We start from the raw sequence: 19,523 nt of genomic DNA, 5'->3' as shown, positions 1-19,523 counted from the left end.
TTCAGGACTGACCTCTGAAATGATGTTGATCCAAGGTAGACCTTGAAATAGCTCCCAGGAAAGTTTTTTCTTTTCTTTTCTTTTTTTAAAGTATTTGTCCAAATTGGTATCAAGAAAACAAAAACAGCATCACACACACACACACACACACACACACACACCCCTACTCGAGGGTGGTAGAGAGATTGTGTATGCACAGGGAGCTATTTATGTGCTGGTTTCTTCCGAGGACAGTCCACTCATGCTAAATGGTCATGGTACTGGAAATGTCTTAAGCCCCTTCGTTTTATTTTTTATTTCGTTTACTTTGGTGGATGTCTTTCGGTAATTCCTGTCAGGGCTGCATTTTGGAAAATTGCAAACACCTCTTTGGCAATACTTAAGAGGGAAAATCTAGGCAAACACTGGGGTGAGGGCCAAGCAGCCTGTCCCTGTAAATGAGACAGTGGGGTCAGGATGGGGTTTTTGGGGGGGCGGGGAAGAGGGTGGGGGAAGGATAAAATTGTTTGCTAAAATAAAAAGCTCTCAATGTTTGTATGAACTTTCAAAAATACAGAAATTCTTTCAGTAATCTCAAAACAAAGGGAAACCCCGATAGTTTTATACATTTTGCAGGTACATTCAGATATGTGGTTGTTTTACAAGGGATGGGTGAGACTGGGAGAGAAAGTAATGGGTTTCAATCCTACCAGTAAAATGACCTGACACATCAATCTTCTTTCATTCTCAGGTGAGAGCATCAGCAATGAGTGAACATTTTCCATAGGGTATATACAAACTAGGTGAAAGTTTTAAATTTTTCTAAGACATTTGGTGAACCTCAGTATTTCTCATTCAACTCATCAGGGGTCTTTAAAGCACAAACACTCAATCTACTGAAAATGCCTAAACTTCTTGGCAAAGATGGCTGGGTTCTGGTTGGGAACATAGTGATTATTCTTAATAGGCTCTGCTTTATTCACCTCTTTTGAAAGGACCATGGAAACCTTTGAGTTAAGAGGGCTTAAGCTTTTGTACCCAGGTGTCAAATAATTGGACTCTTCTTGCCTGTTCATTTAAGTATCTTCAATGCTACTTTCTGTTAAGACCACAAAAATTTCTGAAGGAGAATTACCATAGTGTACTCAGGATAAAGGACTACAGTGCTGTCTTGTGGGTTTACCATTTACGTATTGTTTACAGAGTTTGACATCTTGAAATAAAGACATGTGAAGAGAGAAAAGAGTCAGAAAGAGAGATAACCAGGCACATAGGGGAAAAGGGGTCACGGTAGTTGGAGATGGCTCCATCAGGAATACTAGAAAAGTGGAACAAGATTAGATTTGGCTGTGAGTGACAGAAAACACAAAGTAATGTAGCCTTGCATGAGAAAGGAGTTTATTTATCTTTCCTATTAAGATCCAAGGATAGGCAGTTTAGGCTGAGATGGTGGCTCCAAGATCATTTTGGCTTCTTCTATTATGCCTCTCTGTCAACCTTAGCTTGTACCTCATGGTCCAAACTGGCTGCTCAAGCTCCAGCCATCACATTCGCCTACCAATCGGCAGGAAGAAGGGGAAAGCAACATGCTACTTCCTCTTACATTCTATTCCAAAAGTTAGCTATATCTGTTTGTAAGGGAATCAGGGGGATATAGTTGCTGTTTTGAGTAACCGTGTGCCTAGGTAAAAATCACAAGTCCTATTTTTAAAAAGAAGGAGAAGGGGTAGTCTGGACTCCTATTCTTATGACGAGAGACGTACTTCTCTGAAACTGATCTGTAAATTTATATCTGACTAGGGTATGTTTAATTAACATTTGAGGTTGAGCACAATATTAGTAATTTACCCATTTCACTTATTCAAAGGAATGACTTTGAGGATTGGACACATACCTTTAAAGTGGCTGACCTCTGTGCTCCCCCCACCCCCACCCCGCTCCTCTTTGGCAGATCTGCCCCAAGAGGATGCTATGCTGAGGACTAGAAACCCCAAGGCATCTATCCTCCACAACTCCCCTTAGCCCCTTGCTGGCAGTGTGTCCTTGGCCAATCCCTCCTTGCTGTTTGAACCTCAGTTTCTTCTTGACTAGAAAGTTCACAGTAATGCCAACGTCAAAGGTGAAATTTCAAGCACACCCGAGGACTGTGGTGGATGGGACTGTTCTCTGCCCTGAGCCCCCATGTCACCCTCAAGCTAATGCCTGCAGAGCAGATAATAGCAGCAAACGTTGGCATCTCTGTGGGGGGGCTCTATGGGAAGCCCTCTGTGAAATCCACACGGTGGTCCATATGGGCCAGAAAAGGAGCCTGCAGATGAGAAAGGTGAAGGAACATGCTAGAGACACCCAGCTCAGCAGTGGCAGCCAGGACCTCAGCCTAGTTCTCGTGGTTTCTGGAGCCCAAGAGTTGAAGTCTTCTGCTGGGCTGAAAATAACAAACTCCGGTTAAAAGTCTCTTCTCAGGTTTTTCAAACCTGTAAAAATTTACAAAACTTTCACTAAATTTTCAGCAAAACTTGGCGGCAATAAAGAAGAGAGTCTGACGTTCTTCCACAGCCCAGGGCAATACCTGTTGATGGCTCAGATGGTGTGTTTATGAACTTGACATCAGGGACTAGACAAGGCTAATTACTGCTTCCTTTGGTTGGGTGCGGTAAGCTGCTAATTGACGATACGGAGCCATTTTTTAAAGAGAACCTGTGTCTGGTGCAGACGCTTTTTTTCAGCTCCACTGGCAATTTGCTCCTGCCTTCATAGGGAATGCAGGTTTTCCTTATGACCCTCAGGAATCCACCTGAAGGGGCCAGGTACCAGGCATCCGTGAGGATGCCCATGTCCAGAGCTAGCTCTCCTGTGCTCTGCCCCCTGCGGCAGGCGCTGGAGCCCATTCACTCCCCGCCAAGGTGCTGGTCCTCTGACTCAGACCTATCAAGGCATCTGCCTTCCCTCTCCCTCTCTCTCTCTCTCTCTTTTTTTTTTTGGCTTTTTAGGGCCACACCTGGGGCCCAGGAAAGGGGTTGAATAGGAGCTGTAGCCGCTGGGCTACATCATAGCCACAGCAACGCCAGATCCAAGTCGAGTCTGTGACCTACACCACAGCTCACGGCAATGCTGGATCCTCAACCCACTGAGCAAGGCCAGGGATCAAACCTGCATCCTCATGGACCCCAGTTAGATTCATGTCCACTTCGCCACGACGGGAACTCCCTGCCTTCTCTTTGATCACTGGTCTCTTGCTGTGACCCACAGCCCCAGAGGAAGACATTTCTCCCACACCCCTTCTGCGTCCAGGCCCGTCATTCCTACCAATCGCAGAGATCGGGCTGCAGCTAGAGAATGTGGGCCCTGGGGCAGTGGCTGGCGGAGGGTGGGGGAAGATGAAAGGCACCCAAGTTGGCAAGAATGAGCCCACGAAGCAGAAGCTGCTGGTTTGTGCCAGGCCAGATGGTTGTTTGTTTGGCATCTGTTCAAAGGTGCTCAGCCCCAAAGGATGGGGGGTGGTGGGGGAGGGGTGGTCCTAGGAAGGGCCGTCTGAGCGCGTGCCTTTAGCTGAGTTTTCTGCCCAAATGCAGAAACATAAGTCAATGAAAAGACTTTTTCTTTGCTTTCTGGGGAGGGGACCCACGGCTTTTTTAGATACACCTTGGAAACAGAGTCATCTGGGCTCCGAGGACACTTTGGTGTCCCTTCATTCTGGTCACCTCCTATTCTTCGACCCTCCATTTCTGAGAATTGGGGTGATGTTCTCACCTAACACCGCACCCAGATCTGCCGGATGCCTGATACCTGTGCAGCTCTGAACTGAGGGTGGAGTGGTCCATAGCAGGCCGTGCCCATAGCGGGAGCTGGGCAGTTTTCATCCGGGCGGACCTCTGTCTCAAACTCTGTGATTTTCTCTGCATGGGATTCTAGATATGGCCCCTCCACCCAGACACCAGCCTCTGGCAAAAGGCAACCGTGTCCTAACAGTGGGGCTGAATTTCTGCTGGAATCGTGTGACTTCAGAAGATGAACTGTTTGTTCCACGGCTTTTGCTAAGAGGACGGTCCCCATTCTAGGAGTCCCATGATAGCGTCCTCTCCAGCCCAGGTTCTAGTCCTACATGAACAAGACCCACAGAGATGGATGACCATACCCAATGCTATTAAGACCAGCCGAGGCCCCACTCAGTCTCCGAGGCAGGGGCAGGATTGCTTCTGGCTCTCTGCAGGGTACCCTGCCCCCCCCACCGCCCAGCCTTGCCCATCACTAGCCAAGTGCCCTGGGGCACGTCAGTGATGCTCTCCTCTACGCTGTGTCTCGTCGGTACGAGCAATAGTTCTCATCTAATAGGGTTGCCCAGAGGATTTGATGAATTGATGCATATAGACGGCTGGGTGCGGTGCATGGCTCAGGAACGTGGGTTATGACGACTCTGAGTACCCGGGAAATCAAGCTCTGGTAGATTAGCTAGAGATAGGTTTAACCTAGAACACGTTTCCTTAGGAATTAAGGGCACAGGCTTGAGTGAATCAGGACTTGAATCCCTACTAAGGTCAAAGAGGATGGTACCTGGGAGGGAAAGGAGCACAATAGTAGGGCCGGTGGGGGCAACAGAGCAGGAGCAGCACCCTGGGCTTTGGGGCTTAATGGAGTGAAACTTGTATGACTTCTCTCATTCATTCATTCATTCGCCTACATAGTCATTCGTATAACAAACATCTATCGAGTGCATACTGGGGGCCAGGCACTGAGCTGAGTCTTGGGATCCCTTGGTGAACATGGAGCTTATGTCCCAAGGGAAATGTTGCTAGAGAAGAGGCGGCAGGTCATGGAAAGAAACCAGCTATGGGAACAAGCTCATTTCAAATCACGATTGGTTATCCTTTGCTGTGTTGCAAACACCCAAAGCAAAAGCGGCTTAAAACCATCGTTTGTTTGCTCAGGACTCTGCCACTTGGGCAGGGGCTTGTGGGGGCAGCTCCTCTTCACCCTGGGTGCCATCAGCTGGCTCACTCCCTTGGCTGGCCAGCTGCTGCTGGCTGTTGGCTTGTAGCTCAGCTGGGGCTGCTAGCCAGGGCTTAGCTCTCCTCCACGTGGCCTCTTCTCAGGCTTTGGTTGAGCTTCCCACAGAATGGTGGCTGGGGATGGTGAGGGAACATTCCAAGGTGAGTGGCCAGAGGGATGGGAAACCACCAAAGGGTCCAGGCAGGGGTGGGATGCAATCCGATTGGGCAATTGCAAAACCTCTCTGTACCTCCGGATTTTTGTTAGTTAGTTTTTTTTTTTTTTTTTTTTTTCATTCACAAAATGGGAGGCCTGCCTGAATGGCGTCTCAGGTCTCTTCCAGCTAATTTTCCCCCAAAGAAAACCAGCTCTTCGGCAGCTGCTGTGTCTGGCTTTGAATCTTCCCTGCTGCACTGTCTCACCTGTGGAGCAATGCAAAGCAGAAGGAAACTTCTTGGATGCTTCCTGAGAAAAAAGACACAACCTCATTAATGAAGGAGTCCTTGGTACATTCTCCAGGCTGTTCTATAAGCCTCATCATCAAGCCCATACTCCGTGCAATGGATGTGAAAGACAGATGCTTAAGCAAAGGCTCTTTTGAGCAAGAAGAAGGAATATCAGTCATCAAAGAATTTCAGAAGGCATGGTTTCTCTAGTCCAGACAAGATGAGCAAATAAACCAAATTCCAGCCAGCTAGTGTTACCTGATGCTCCTTGGTCTGGGGGTGGGGGTGGGGGGAGCCATGGGATAGAAGTTTTCTTTGGAACTTAATTAGAGCAAGATGGTTGATATGCCCCTTAAGGAGGGAGCCGAACACTTAAAATTATACCAAAGATATGTTTTTCTCGGTAAGGAGAGCTGAGAACCTATCAAAAAGTGTGATAAGTAAGCTACATGTGTCGTTTCAAACTAGTTCAAACCAGCTAGGCTGCTCCCTGCTCTGAGCTGCTGGCTATTAGCTGTCATTCAGCCTGGATGTGAGACAGGCGGGGGGATAAGAGAGCCATCATCTAGTTAGGACCTGCAGGAACAGGCAAGCAGAGTGCCTATCAGCAGTGCACATCTCCGAGGCAGGCTTAGGCTCCAGCCCGAAGCACCATGTTAGATGGGCTTTTTCTTTTCAATGACATTTGTGGGGGAAGGGTTCACATGTAATCCTCTCCCAGGATAGAGTTATTTCAATTGGCCCTGATCCTTCCGATAAATGAGACCGGGTTTCATTTTTTTTCCCCTTGCTACCGAGATATCTAATTTTATAAAAGCCTTCAACAATGCAATAATTTATTGTAGCAACAGGATGGCTACGTGTAAGGACTTGCCTACTTTCTATTAATTTTCTAAAGGAATCTCTTTCCCTCCCCCCTGAGAAGCGGTGCATGCCTTTCTCTGTGGGTTTCATTAAGATTGTTTGAAGTCGTGATGGCAAGATCATTATGATGATTTTGAAAGATAGTGGGTTTCAAAGAGTTGTACTTAAGAGACTTAAAAAGCTTCATCATCTTAATTCCTGTCCTCGGCTACTTTTTCAGAGCTGTGATCTGGATGCGCCGTAATTGGTATCATTTTCTTTACAATCTCACCCCAACTGTTGTTCTCATTACTCCTACTCCTCTTCCGAAATGATCCATGTAATACAAAATTAAAAAAAAAAAGTCAGAGCCTAGATCTTCCAAGGAATTCAAAACCAAGGTAAAATGCTCACACACACATGCACACACACACACACACACACACACACACACACACGGCGTTATTGTACACATCCTTTCCAGGGGGAAACTGAGGCAGAAGATCTCTATGAGAAGGAGTCTGGCTTAGAGAACCATTTCTTCTTTCTGTCATGCCACAGCCGTGCCAGGGCCAGGGCCGGTGTGGTCAGGAGCTGGACGTCGGTACAGGCGTTAGTGAAAACATTTGGAAATGTCCCCACCTTCGAAGGAAGGGGACTGAGGGGACTGAGGGGAAAAGAGGTCCATTCTGAGCCTTCGGGGCGGGACCGGGGCTTTGGGCTAAGTTGGAGGGCAGGGAAGGTAGGTTGGGCCTGGGCCGTTTGGGAAACAAAGAAGTAATTCTCACAAGTTTCTAAACTTGACCTTGATGTACCAGAAAGGGTTCTATTTGCATTGTAATCATTTCAGTCTGTGGTGGAAACATCCAACGCCTGTGTTTCGCAGAGACTCTAAGTCAGAACCCAAAGATGTCAATTAATTTGTTCAGACTCATACAGAGAGACCTTAGGATAGTCTTAGTTGTGGCTTAACCAGCTGGGTTTTTCTGCCTGTCCCAGGGGGTGTTCAGGAAGAGAAGGGAGTTGGTGGAATTCCCGTGGTGGCGCAGTGGTTAACGAATCCGACTAGGAACCATGAGGTTGTGGGTTTGATCCCTGGCCTTGCTCAGTGGGTTAAGGAGCCGACGTTGCCATGAGCCATGGTGTGGGTTGCAGACGCAGCTTGAATCCTGCATGGCTGTGGCGGTGTGTAGGCCGGTGGCTACAGCTCCGATTGGACGCCTAGCCTGGGAACCTCCATATGCTGTGGGAGTGGCCCAAGAAATGGCAAAAAAGACAAAAAAAAAAAAAAAAAAAAAAAAAAAGGAGGGAGTTGGTGTGCAAAGCAGGAACTAGGGGCCTCTTCTGCCTGTTGGGCTCCACATTAATAATATCCATTTAGTATATTAGGAATGCTTTGGTGGCTGAGCCAAGTTTCAAACCCATACAGGGTATGTTATTTTATTGGTTGCTATGGAACTAGGGCTTTTGATAATACAGTAGATCTGGCTCCTTCAGCCGAATGCATCTTATTGATCTCTTAAAAAGCTGGTGTTGGGTGGGAGGAGATGGCAGTGTGGTGGGCACAACGCAAGAGATCAGTCTTTTGCAGCAAAACCGGTTTCAATAAAGGACCAATGAATCGAAGATACTACAGGGAAATTCCTTTTTGCCGCTCAGGAAATTTCCTTTGTGCTGCTCAGGAAATCTTTTAAAAATTGAAAGTGGGAAGTTCCTGTTATGACTCAGTGGTTAACGAGACCGACTGGGAACCACGAGGTTGCGGGTTCAATCCCTGGCCTTGCTCTGTGGGTTAAGGATCCGGCCTTGCCATGAGCTGTAGTGTAGGTTGAAGACATGGCTCAGATCTGGCATTGCTGTGGCTCTGGCGTAGGCTGGCAGCTACTGCTCCAATTAGACCCCTCTCCTGGGAACCTCCATGTGCTGTGGGTGAGGCCTTAGAAAAGGCAAAAACATGAAAAAAAAAAAAGAAAGAAAGAAAGAAGGAGGATGCTGCAGGGGAAGTAGCTAAGGAAGAATGTCCCTCCAGTGCTCAGGCTTCCTTAAAGATGTCTTGCGCCCTTTCTGAGATGCTCCTCGCAGCCTGATGAGCAGCTTTCCCACCCAAACTTCTCTCAGAGTGATGGTTTCCTTTGGATGAGCCCCGTGGCCATGCTCTGCAGTGGGCTACGTGCTAGAGCTGCTTTCCTAACTGTCTTTTTGCAATCTCCTCTTAGAGGCTGTCGCTCCTTAATCTAACCCTGCGTTCCATGCAATGGTCTGGGATTGGCCTCCACAAAGTGGGCGGCCATATGCTTTTCCTTGGAAGTTTCCTTCAGGCTCCCCTTATTTAAGATGATAGGATCTGGAAAGAATTTTTTTGAATAAGAGAAAGAAGTAAAAAAAAAAAAAACAAAAAAAACCCCACCGTGTTGAGCAGTTCTATTTTTGCCTTTAAAAACATATACTCTCAGACACACACAGTGGACGGTTCTGGAAACATATGAGCTCAAGTCATAGCCAAGGTCTCTGCTGGTAGGAGCCCTTCCTCCCCAAAAGGGACCGCTTGTTAATAGCCGTATTCATGGGAGTTAAAATTAAATTTCTCTGTGTTGATGCAAAGCCAGCTTTCCCCTCAGGGCTATTTATTTTAAAAATCCAAAATAGTAAGGGGGCTGCAGCATATGCCCTAACGTAAGTGAACTGGAGCGCTCCGAGCAAAGGCTTCTTTGTGCTGGCCTCTGCGATGTAGCGCCCTCCAGGCGGGCCCTGGCAGCCTGTTGGCTTCCCCTTCAACACGTGGCAAGCTCAGGCAGTTTGCAGACTCGTCGGCAAGGGCAGTTGTTCAAGATTTTCATACCTAGAGGTAAAGGCTGTAATAAACAGTGCAGCCCGATTCGCTACCACCGGATGGAGGGGCGCGGGGGAGGGAGTGGTCGTGGCAGAACTGGGTCCTGCGGGCGGGACCACTTTTCCTGCAGGGTCCAAGGCTGACAATGGATGCTGTGCAGAAAAAACAAAACAACAAAACAAACAAAACAACTGCATTAATTAAACACACTTTAAAAACGAAAAGCAAATATTAAAAAGCAAAAAAGGAGGAGGCCATTTCTCATCATGCCGACTAATAAAGCCAGGAAGTGGCACATATCTTGAAAAGGCAAAGGTTTAAAATCTCGATTTTTTTTTTTTTTAAATCTTAATGTTTAAGAAGAAGAAAAAGCAGAAGCAGAAGGCATGGCTCCTCCCAGCTCCCTTGGTTAGAGTAAAGGAGCAAGTGAGACTCTCTAAAATGCCTTTGAAAGATCCCAAAGCGCTTTTAGTTATGGAATAAATAGCTAAGCCCTGGTGTGAAGCAAGGTGGGTCTAGAATGGACCCGCCTCTGTGAGTGCAGCCAGTGCCTCCCCCCGCCATGTGCTGACAGGCTGCCGCTCACCTTGATTCTCACTTGATTTCTCTGCTTGAGCTTTTGATTTTACCCAGAAGAAACCTAGACAGATAAGGAGACGCCTTGCTTCTCCCCCTCCTCGGAAGCAAATCATGTTTACTCCTCCCTTTGCAAGTATTCTTTGGGAAATGTAACAGACGAGGTTTGGGCTGTGAGGCAAAGGGAGAAGGAGGGATTAATGAGCAAATGTAAAATGACTTTCTTCTCTGCCTGGGAAGCCAGTTTCATTTTTTTCCTTGAAGGATGAGCATTAACGAAATGCTCCCTACCTGTCGATGTATATTACCAAGTTGCCTTAGAGTACGGATTTCCCTATTGTCTCCCTAGACTCCTTAAGAGATGCACCACGAGGAGGCACTGTGTCAGTACAGACTGTCTCCAGCCTGGGTAAAGACGTGAACAAAAAGAAAAGACCCTCCTGGGCTGACAGCCTCTCCAGAACCCATGTTTACTGTCCCTTCTGTCCCGGATCCTCGAGCTGGGAAGGAAAGAAGAAGCACTCGTGGTGGCAGTGATTCCCCACTCTTTGCGCCTCGTTTGGGGTCCACGTGTTATCCGTGCATTGTATAGGGAGCGACCTCCGCTTCTTTGGGCAAATTGAACCAAGTTGGAGCTGTAAAAGCAGGACCATAAATCAGCTCCATTACAATGGCAAAGTTCTTGAAAGCACCTAAAAGCCCCGCGTGCATTCCTTCTGGTTAATGAGCAACAAGGTAAGAGCTTGATGGAGGCCAAGTTAGAACCAGAAGATGGATATGCAAAAATCGGTCATCCAGAAAAGTCTAAGCCACCCAAAGAAGCACAACCAACTTCAAAGGCCTCCTGTGCTTTCTCCCATATGATGCTTTGCTGGCTGAATAATCTGTATAAAAAAAGCAGCTGGGTCTTCCATGGAACCAGCTGTTAGAACATATTTTGTACATATTCTATCAAAGGGAAATTTCTCTTAAAACTTGTCTTTAAATGTTGCCCTTGAGCTGTTGTGCGGATTCCCCATGAGGCCATGGAAAGCTGGTGATGGCCTCTTCTTCTCAAAGTGGGGAGGCCCCAAGGTGCTCTTACTGACTCATTTTCTGTGACTCCCATGTGTGTGCGTAACAACTTCTTCCTTCTTTAGCTGTTCGAATGGGATGAGACTCCACAGATTTTTGTAGCAGGTGGAAATTAAAACAGATTCTTGCTAATGGACTGAAATTCTGTAGGAGTTCTCTTTCTGTATGAGATGATATGCCCCAAGCCTCTAAAATGGAAGGAAAAGGGAAAATCAAATTAAAAAGCAAGTGCCCAACCCATTTGATCTTTGTGTGTATGTGTAATTCTAGTTTGTCTTTTTTTATGTGTTCCTTTTTTTTTTTTTTTTGCTTTTTAGGGCCACACCCTCAGCTTATGGAGGTTCCCAGGCTAGGGGTCTAATCAGAGCTACAGCTGCTGGCCTATGCCACAGCCACAGCCACGTCAGATCCGAGCCACGTCTGTGACCTATACCACAGCTCATGGCAACGCTGGATCCTTAACCCACTGAACGAGGCCGGGGATCAAACCTGCAACCTCTTGGTTCCTGGTCAGATTCATTTCCTCTGTACCACAATGGGAACTCCCAGTTTGTCTTTTTTTTATTAGGTTTTTGTGGGCTTATATATAAATCATGTAATTTAAAATCTTTTCACTCTTCTTTTTAGAATGAATTCTTCTGCACTCATTAACGTCTGGGCACAATACACACCACAAGATCACTACCCCCCATTCAGTGCCATCAATAACCAAAGGGTGAACAATAACCAAAGGTCCATATAGGTTTTCTGAGCTTTTCGGAAAAACAAAAACCCCTCCCCCAAACGTATTATTATGTTTGAGAAACAGCATTTACCTAAAGTGGTATTGATTTAATGACAGCAAGAAAATGTGTTCAGTAGTTTTGCCTTTTAAAATACCACACTCTCATCTCATCTTCCTGTTTGCTAAAGGCACATACTCTTCCTCGGCTCCCCACCGAAAGAGCCCTGTGCAGTTCTGTGCTGCATGGGACACGCCCAGCCTGTCCCTTAGTGTCATCCGTTGTGAACCATGGTGTTTCTTTTTGTGCCACACCCTGACCAGCACGTAATGATGATTTGGGCCAGTGATGCTGCTTCGGCCACTATAGGCTATTCTCTGAGCTACCCACGCTCCCGCGGGGTTCAGGGTCTGCTCCTCCTCTCTCAACCCTCATGTAAAAGCATCCTCAAAACCCCCTGCAAAGGGAGAGGGAGGGAATGGGATGGATGGGAGTCTGGGGTTAGCAGATGCACACTGTTACATTAGAATGGATAAGCAATGGGAGTTCCTGTCATGGCTCAGCGGAAACGAATCTGACTGGCATCCGTGAGGACGAAGATTTGATCCCTGGCCTTGCTCAGTGGGTTAAGGACCTGGCATTGCCATGAGCTGTGGTGTAGGTCACAGACAAGGCTCAGATCTGGAATTGCTGTGGCTGTGGTGTGGGCCGGCGGCTGCAGCACCAGCTCAACCCCTAGCCTGGGAGCCTCCATGTGCCACAGATGTGGCCCTAAAAAGCAAAAAAAAAAAAAAAAAAAAAAAAAAGGAATAAGCAATGAAACCTAATGCATAGCACAGGGAACTATATTCAGTCTTTTGTGATAAAACATGTTGGAAGGTAATAGAAAAAGAAAAAGTACCACAGAAATTGGCACAGATTTTTAAGTCAACTATACTTTAATAAAATAAAATTAAAATAAAAAAAAATAATAACCCTGCAAAGAATCCAGTATGGGTCACACAGACATTCAGGAAAGGCTAGTTCCCCTAACTGAGGATACTTCACCTGGGGTCCCTGGGCCCTAGGCAGCCCATGAATGGGGCTGAGAGTTGCAGATCACCCCATAAGATTATATGCACCGTTTTATAAGGGCACAGATTCTTTGGGCGGGGGAATGTGCGTGTGCTCAGAGGTCTCCACGGATTCTCAGGGGAGTCTGAGTCCCGCCAGAGGTTCACCGCCGTCACTCTAACTGATTTCCTGCCTCCAGTTTTGTTCTCTTTCTAGTCCATCCTGTACATGACAGCAGTGCAATCTCTCTAGAAGCTGCTTTTCATGTCTTGTACCACTGCCACGGCTCCCCTCACCTGCAGGGCGAGGTACCCTCCCGCCCTGGCAGCCCGCCCGCATGCCATCTCGCTCCCACCCCCACCACCTAGTGCCCCAGGCTGTTGTATTCATTATTTCCCCAACATGCTGGGCCCATTGGCATCCTCACAGGCTTTTTCTCTTCCCCTTCCCCACGTTCTGATCCTGGAACGCCTTTCAAGTCAAACTCTTCCATTAAGACTTTCTTCCGTCAACCAACAGCCTCACTCCTGTCACACGCTTGTATCATCAATACACACTTTAATCTTAATCCCTCTCACAGTTTTACTTATTTCGTATAATTATCCTCTCATGTGTATGTTTTACTATCCAAACTGGGTCGTGAATGCTTCAAGACAAATGTTTATTCTGCGTTCCCATGGTGGCTCCGTGGGTTAAGAACCCAACTAGTATCCATGAGGATGTGGGTTTGATCCCTGGCCTTGCTCAGTGGGTTAAAGATCTGGTGTGGCCACAAGCTGCCGTGTAGGTCGCCGAAGCAGCTTAGCTCTAGTATTGCTGTGGCTGTGGTGTAGGCCGGCAGCTGCAGCTCGGATTCGACCCCTAGCCTGGGAACTTCCATATACCACAGGTACAGCCCTAAAAAGAAAAAGAAAAAAAAAAAAAAGACAAAGCTTCATTCATTCAGCAGACATTTATTGTGTGTCTTCTGTGGAAGGGACACTGAGCCTGGTGCGAGGTTTGGGCTCCTCGACCAGTTCTACACGCAGAGATCCTACTCAGCAAACACTGAACCAATGAAAGAATGAAGGAATTTGGGTCAAACCAAGCCATTTCAGGAGTGCTTGAGATCCTCTGAAAAGAATGCACAGCCAGAGTTTCTCTTGGTTTCTGGAGCCAAAGCAGAACATTCAGGCTGGTGGTTCTTAAAATGTAACCTCCTGGAAGGGCTCAGGAAGCCCCGAGCAACAGTTTCTTGCTGCATCCAGGGAGACTGTTTTCTGCTGACTCCGCACCTCCCGTGGCAGGTTTCTGGCTCTGCTGGCTCCCGTTGGCTTTTCCTCTCCTGAGGATGGCTGAGTGAGAGCGGGATCAAAGTCCAACCTTTCACAAGAGCCTGCGACTTAGAGTGGGGAAAGGAAAAGAGAACACAAGTCCAGTTTGCCCTCCAGATCTTTCTAGCATTCTCGCCACTTGCTGCCTGCGGCTAAACTAGCATCTCTGACAGTGTTCCTTCCCCAAGAAGCCCGCTGCCGCCAGGAACAGGGCATGGGGTGCGGGGAGCAGCTTCTGTGCATGTGGTGGGTCGAGTTGGAACACCTTGAGGTCAGCACAGGAACTGGGGCCCTGGCGCACATGGCTTTTTGAGATGCTTTGAAAGTTCCGAGTGTTTGTCTTGGCGGCTCTGGGGGCGGCTGGGCATCTGCCATGAGATCTGGCCAGGATGTTAGTTTGGTTTCCTCGGTCCTGCATCTTGGTTTGGGATGGATTCTGCTGCTCTGCTCCCTTCGAAGAGGGAACACAACCCTTGAGACTCACGGGTGGTGGCGAGTGAGTTCTGTGAGCCACAGCTGGGAGGTTTGGGGGCTGGTTCCCATCGCCTGGGTCTCTGCTCTCTTTGGTACAAGCCCGAGTTCTGGCTCTGCTCAGAAGGCCCCCAAACCTGCTGTGATTCCTTTCCACCTCCTGCTCTCTCCTGCCAGGAAAAATAAGGGAGTGAAACGGCTTTGATGCTGGACCTCTCTCAAGGCAAGAGGGAGTGTGCCGGGGAGAGGGTGTGTAGATGCATGGCAGCCTATCTTTGACACCTGGGGCCTTATTTCCCTTGAATTTTTTGCAGAAGTCCCTGCAGAGGTCCTGCGCAACCACCATCAACATGGTATGTTAAAAATACACTGCATCACTGGTGGGTTGGGACCACTGACTGCCTGTCACCTTTTCCTCATTAGACAATGGATCGATGTGACTGCACACTTGGCTGCCTTTTTATGTTACTGCGGTAAAATACATACACTCTAAAATTTCCATCTTAACCATTTTAGGCTGAACAATCCAGCCGCATTCAGTGCCACCCGCCACTATCTACTTCCAGAACATTTTTATCACCCCTAAGAGAAACCTGGTACCCCTTAAACAGTCACCCCCACAGCCCCCACCCCCTGGCAACCGCTAATCAGCCTTCTGTCTCCATGGGCTCCCCTGTTCTGGATGTTTTGCATAAATGGAATCAGACACCACGTGCCCTTTTGCGTGTGGCTTCTTTGAAGTTTGGCATTCCAAGTCACATCCACATTATGGCTGTGTCAGAATTTCGTTCCCTTCTGTGGCTGGATAATCACCCTATGTCTGGGTGTTGAAGTTATCTTCTCCCTCTTGAACTTCCGTTCCCACCTCCCATCTTCACTCCAGTTCAAGAACTTCTGAAGTCTGGACTCATCTGAACCTGAGCCCCTCCACTCCCTCCCCTCCAGGCTGGCTGGCAAGCCCCACAACCAGAGCTGAGAACCACCTGCACCAGACCACCCCCCCGAGGCTGCGTGAAAATTGCAGCTTCCCAGCCCTGCGAAGGCTCACCTTCCAGGAACGAAGCCAGGGAAGCTGCATTTGTAACCAGCTCCCTGGTCTCCCTGTTGGGCACACATGCCCAACAGAGCTGTGACTCAGGGCTGGCCCCTCCCGCTCCTCTCAAAGCCCAGTCCTCGGTCTCCTTGGCACCTCCTGTGGCTGGGCTTCCTCTCCGTCTACACCCACGGGAAGCCCAGCTCAGATGCCACGCCTCCCGTGATGTGGGAAGCCTTCCTCAACACTTGGCCTGGAAGCATCTCTCCTGGACCCTGAGCTCCTTGAAAGCTGGGTCCAGGCTTCTCTTCTTATTCCTTGGGTAATATCTGTCCCCAGATTAAGAACAGTCATGGAACCCTGACTAGGTTATTCTAATCAGGCCCTATCCTAGGTGCTTCTAATCACTCACCTAACTTGTTTGTCTTTTGTCTTCTTAGGGCTGCACCCCTGGCATATGGAAGTTCCCAGGCTAGGGGTCGAATCGGAGCTGTAGCCGCTGGCCTACACCATAGCCACAGCAATGCGGGATCCCAACCGCATCTGTGACCAACACCACAGCTCATGGCAACGCCGGATCTTTAACCCACTGAACAAAACCAGGGATGGAACCTGCATCCTCTTGGATACTAGTCGGGTTCGTTTCCACTGAGTCACAATGGGAACTCCCAGTTACCTAATTTAATCTTCATGGCACAGGTGAAGGCAGGGTGATTATCCCCAGACACCCGGAAGAAGCACCGTTTCCAGGAAATGGCAGAGGGTTTCTGCTCGGTGACAGACAGGGGTCAGCCCCTCAGCCTCAATCCGCGGGTGATGCTCCAGCGAATGAACTTTGTGGAAAAGGCTGTCCATACTCACTGGGAGTGAAAAAGTGTCTGATGGTGCCGGTAGGATAATATATATATATTTTTTGGTCTTTTTTGCCTTTTCTAGGGCCCCACCCGTGGCATATGGAGGTTCCCAGGCTAGGGGTGTAGTTGGAGCCACAGCAATGCCAGATCTGAGCCGCATCTGTGACCTATGCTATAGCTCACGGCCACACTGGATCCTTAACCCACTGAGCGAGGCCAGGGATCGAACCTGCAACCTCATCGTTCCTAGTCGGATTCGCTAGCCACTGAGCCATGACGGGAACTCCAGGGTAATAATTTTTAAACAAGTATCATTAACGTCTAAGGAAAAGATGTGTTTACGCAGCCCAGCCTGGCAGAGAAGCCCCTCTCTCCCCTACCTCCTGCTCCCTACGCTTGAGCCTGGGTGATCCTCTGTGCCTAAGGCTCACAGGAGACATACATCTTCACTCCTACCTCGCCTTATTCACTTCTCTCAATCAGCCTGCGCTCAGTGTGCAAAGTTGTACCATTTACTCTGATAAAGGCGCAAGTTAATTCATGTGATTGAGTGCCAGCAGCATGGCCCACATGCACATGGCTCATGTGCCCAGGGGCCTAGGACAGGCCTTAGACTGTGCCAAGGCAGTACAGCTTAGGAGGAAAGCTGCGGGGATGGAGTTCCCGTCGTGGTGAGGTTTCAGGTAGTGGGTTGGGGATCCGGCGTTGCTGTGAGCGGTAGTGTGGGTTGCAGGTGCAGCTTGGATCTGGTGTTGCTGTGGCTCTGGTGTAGGCCAGCAGCAACGTTCTGATTGGAGCCCTAGCCTGGGAACCTCCCTGTGCCTCGGGTGGAAACTGCAAGGAGTTGCCGTTGTGGCTCAGGGGTAATGAACCCGACTAGTATCCATGAGGACTCAGGTTCGATCCCTGGCCTCACTCAGTGGGTTAAGGATCCAGCATTGCTGTGAGCTGTGGTGTAGGTCACAGATGCAGCTTGGATACTGCATTGCTGTGGCTGTGGCATAGGCCAGCAGCTGCAGCTCCAATTCAACCCCTAGCCTGGGGACCTCCATAAGCCGCGGGCTTGGGGGCTCTAAAAAAAAAAAAAAAAGGAAAATTGCAGCTTTCCTTACCACTCCCAGGTATATCCTCCAAAGAACTGGAAACAGGGACTCAGATGCTTGCATATCTGTGTTCGTAACAGCAGCACTATTTACAACAGCTAAAAAGCGGAAACAACCCAAGCGTCCATAGAAGAATGAATGGATAAGCAAAAGGTCGTGTATCCAAAGAATGGAATATTATTTGGCTTTAAAAGAAATTATTGACACCTGCTACAATGTGGATGAATCTTGAAAACATTATGCGGGGAGAAATAATAAGCCAGACACAAAAGGAAAAATATTGTATGATTTCATGAATATGAAAAATCGAGAGGAGGCAAATTCCCAAAGGGAAAACAGACAAAAGTTTTCCAGGGCCTGGGCGCGGGGAAGAATGCACGGTTATTATTCAGTGGGTTCAGAGTTTCTGTTTGAGGTGATGAAAAAATTTTGGAAATAGTGGTGATGTTTGCACAGCCTCGTGAATGTAATTAATGCCGCCGAATGTACATTTAAAAATGGTTAAAATGCAGAGTTCCCACTGTGGCGCAGCAGAAACGAATCTGCATGACATGAGGTTGCAGGTTCGACCCCTGGCCGCGCTCAGTGGGTTAAGGATCTGGGGTTGCCGTGAGCTATGGTGTAGGTTGCAGACCCGGCTGCAATCTGATGTTGCTGTGGCTGTGGTGTAGGCCAGTGGCTGCAGTGTAGGCCGGCAGCTGTAGCTCCGATCAGACCCCTAGCGTGGGAACCTCCACATATGCCACGGGCGTGGCTCTGAAAAGCAGAAAAAAAAAAAAAGGTTAAAATGGTAAACTTTATGTTACTTATCTTTTCCCTGTCCCCCTGCCCCCCAAACCTTAGCTTTTCTTTCCAACCACTTATAATAAGTAAAGAACCATGGATTTGCCAGAATCTGTTACAGGATCCTTGGGTCTTAGGTCTTTGAAGAGGGGCCATTAGAAGCTCCCTGGTGTTGAGAACCTAATCTGTTTAACCTCCTCTGTCCTTGCCCTCGCTGCTGTGGCCTGGGGAGTAAAGGGTTCTAGCTGTCTCTGAACGGCCCCAGGGTGAGTGCAGCCCAGCCCAGCCCAGGGGCAGCCCGACCCCCAGCAGACCTTCCCCCAGGGCACCTCCCCTCCTGGGGGCAGAGCTGGGGCCGATTGTCCTGGCTTCCTCATTCCCTCGTTAGAAATTCCCCCAGTGACATTCAGCCTGCGTCCTTTTCAGACCTGGGCAATTCCTAATGATGACAGGAAGAAGTGTTGAAGAAATATCCAGATTCAGTCCACCCCTGGGGACACGCCTGGCATGGCTGGGTCAGGGAGCGGGACTTGGGGAAAACCATTCCCAGCCAAAAAGGCCGGGGCTATAGGGTTAACGGCTGTTCTCAAATACAACCGCTGTTCAGAGCATGTGCTTAATAATCTTCCATCAACTGCAGTTTATTTGCATGTCAAATTGATTTTACATGCAGAAAGCGTCCCCCATATAAATTAAATGCTCTATCAAAGACCTCCATGTGTTCCCCAAAGCCTCATCACTCACTCCAGGTTCTTTGGAAAACTCTTAGCTCTGGCTTGGGTTTCCTAGAAAGCCATTTACAGATAGTTCATTTTCTTTTAATTTTTATTATTGATTTATCAAGGACATACGTAGCTTTATTATGTGCCAGGTGTGTTCCAAGCTCTTTACAAGCATCACTTCGCTGGTTCCTCTTAATAATCCTATGAGGTGGCTTCTGTTACTCACCCTCCCCCCCTTGTACAGATGGGAAAATCGAGGTACAGGCCACTCTAACGGTGATGCAGACTGCAAGGACATTTCCTAAGGGGCCAGGTAAGGGAGCAAACAACCCTCTCTTTATGAGGTTCAGCACCCCATTTCCTCTTGTTAATTATGTTGTATCAGGCCCAGGACAGTCCACCAAAGCACAAGGCAAGAACAGACCCGCTTACCGGGCTCTGTCTTTAATTTCCCCTCATCTCCCTGGCTTCCAGGGGAGACGGAGGGGCCAGTGTCTCCAGCAGCCTACGGGGGCTTTTGTCAGCAATAGAATTAAGCAGCTAGGAGGTGAGAGTTTGAACCACCCGGGTGTGGGTACCCCAGTTGAGTGTGACATTATTTTTCAGAGCGGTGCCGAAATTCCTGGTGCGAGAGTCTCTGAGAGCCATGGCAAGAGGTGACTCCCCTGCCATTGTTTGGATCTGAATCAGGGCTGCGGATTGTCCCAAGCTGGTTTCCTGGTGTGGATGTCATGC

At 48.4% G+C, this 19,523-nt stretch overlaps 1 protein-coding gene across 2 annotated transcripts in view; it reads left to right on the top strand.

The window, feature by feature from the left end:
- The window catches only part of ATE1 (arginyltransferase 1), a 244,120-nt gene that overhangs the window by 199,867 nt on the left and 24,730 nt on the right, over positions 1-19,523 (top strand). The window lies entirely within an intron of this gene.

The sequence above is a fragment of the Sus scrofa genome, chromosome 14 (assembly GCF_054392235.1).
Source record: "Sus scrofa isolate SSC_HxYL_T2T_F1_AM1 chromosome 14, Sscrofa_HxYL_maternal_Yorkshire_Landrace_v2.0, whole genome shotgun sequence".
Classification (NCBI taxonomy): Eukaryota; Metazoa; Chordata; class Mammalia; order Artiodactyla; family Suidae; genus Sus; species Sus scrofa.
This window is presented reverse-complemented; position numbering and strand designations above follow the sequence as displayed.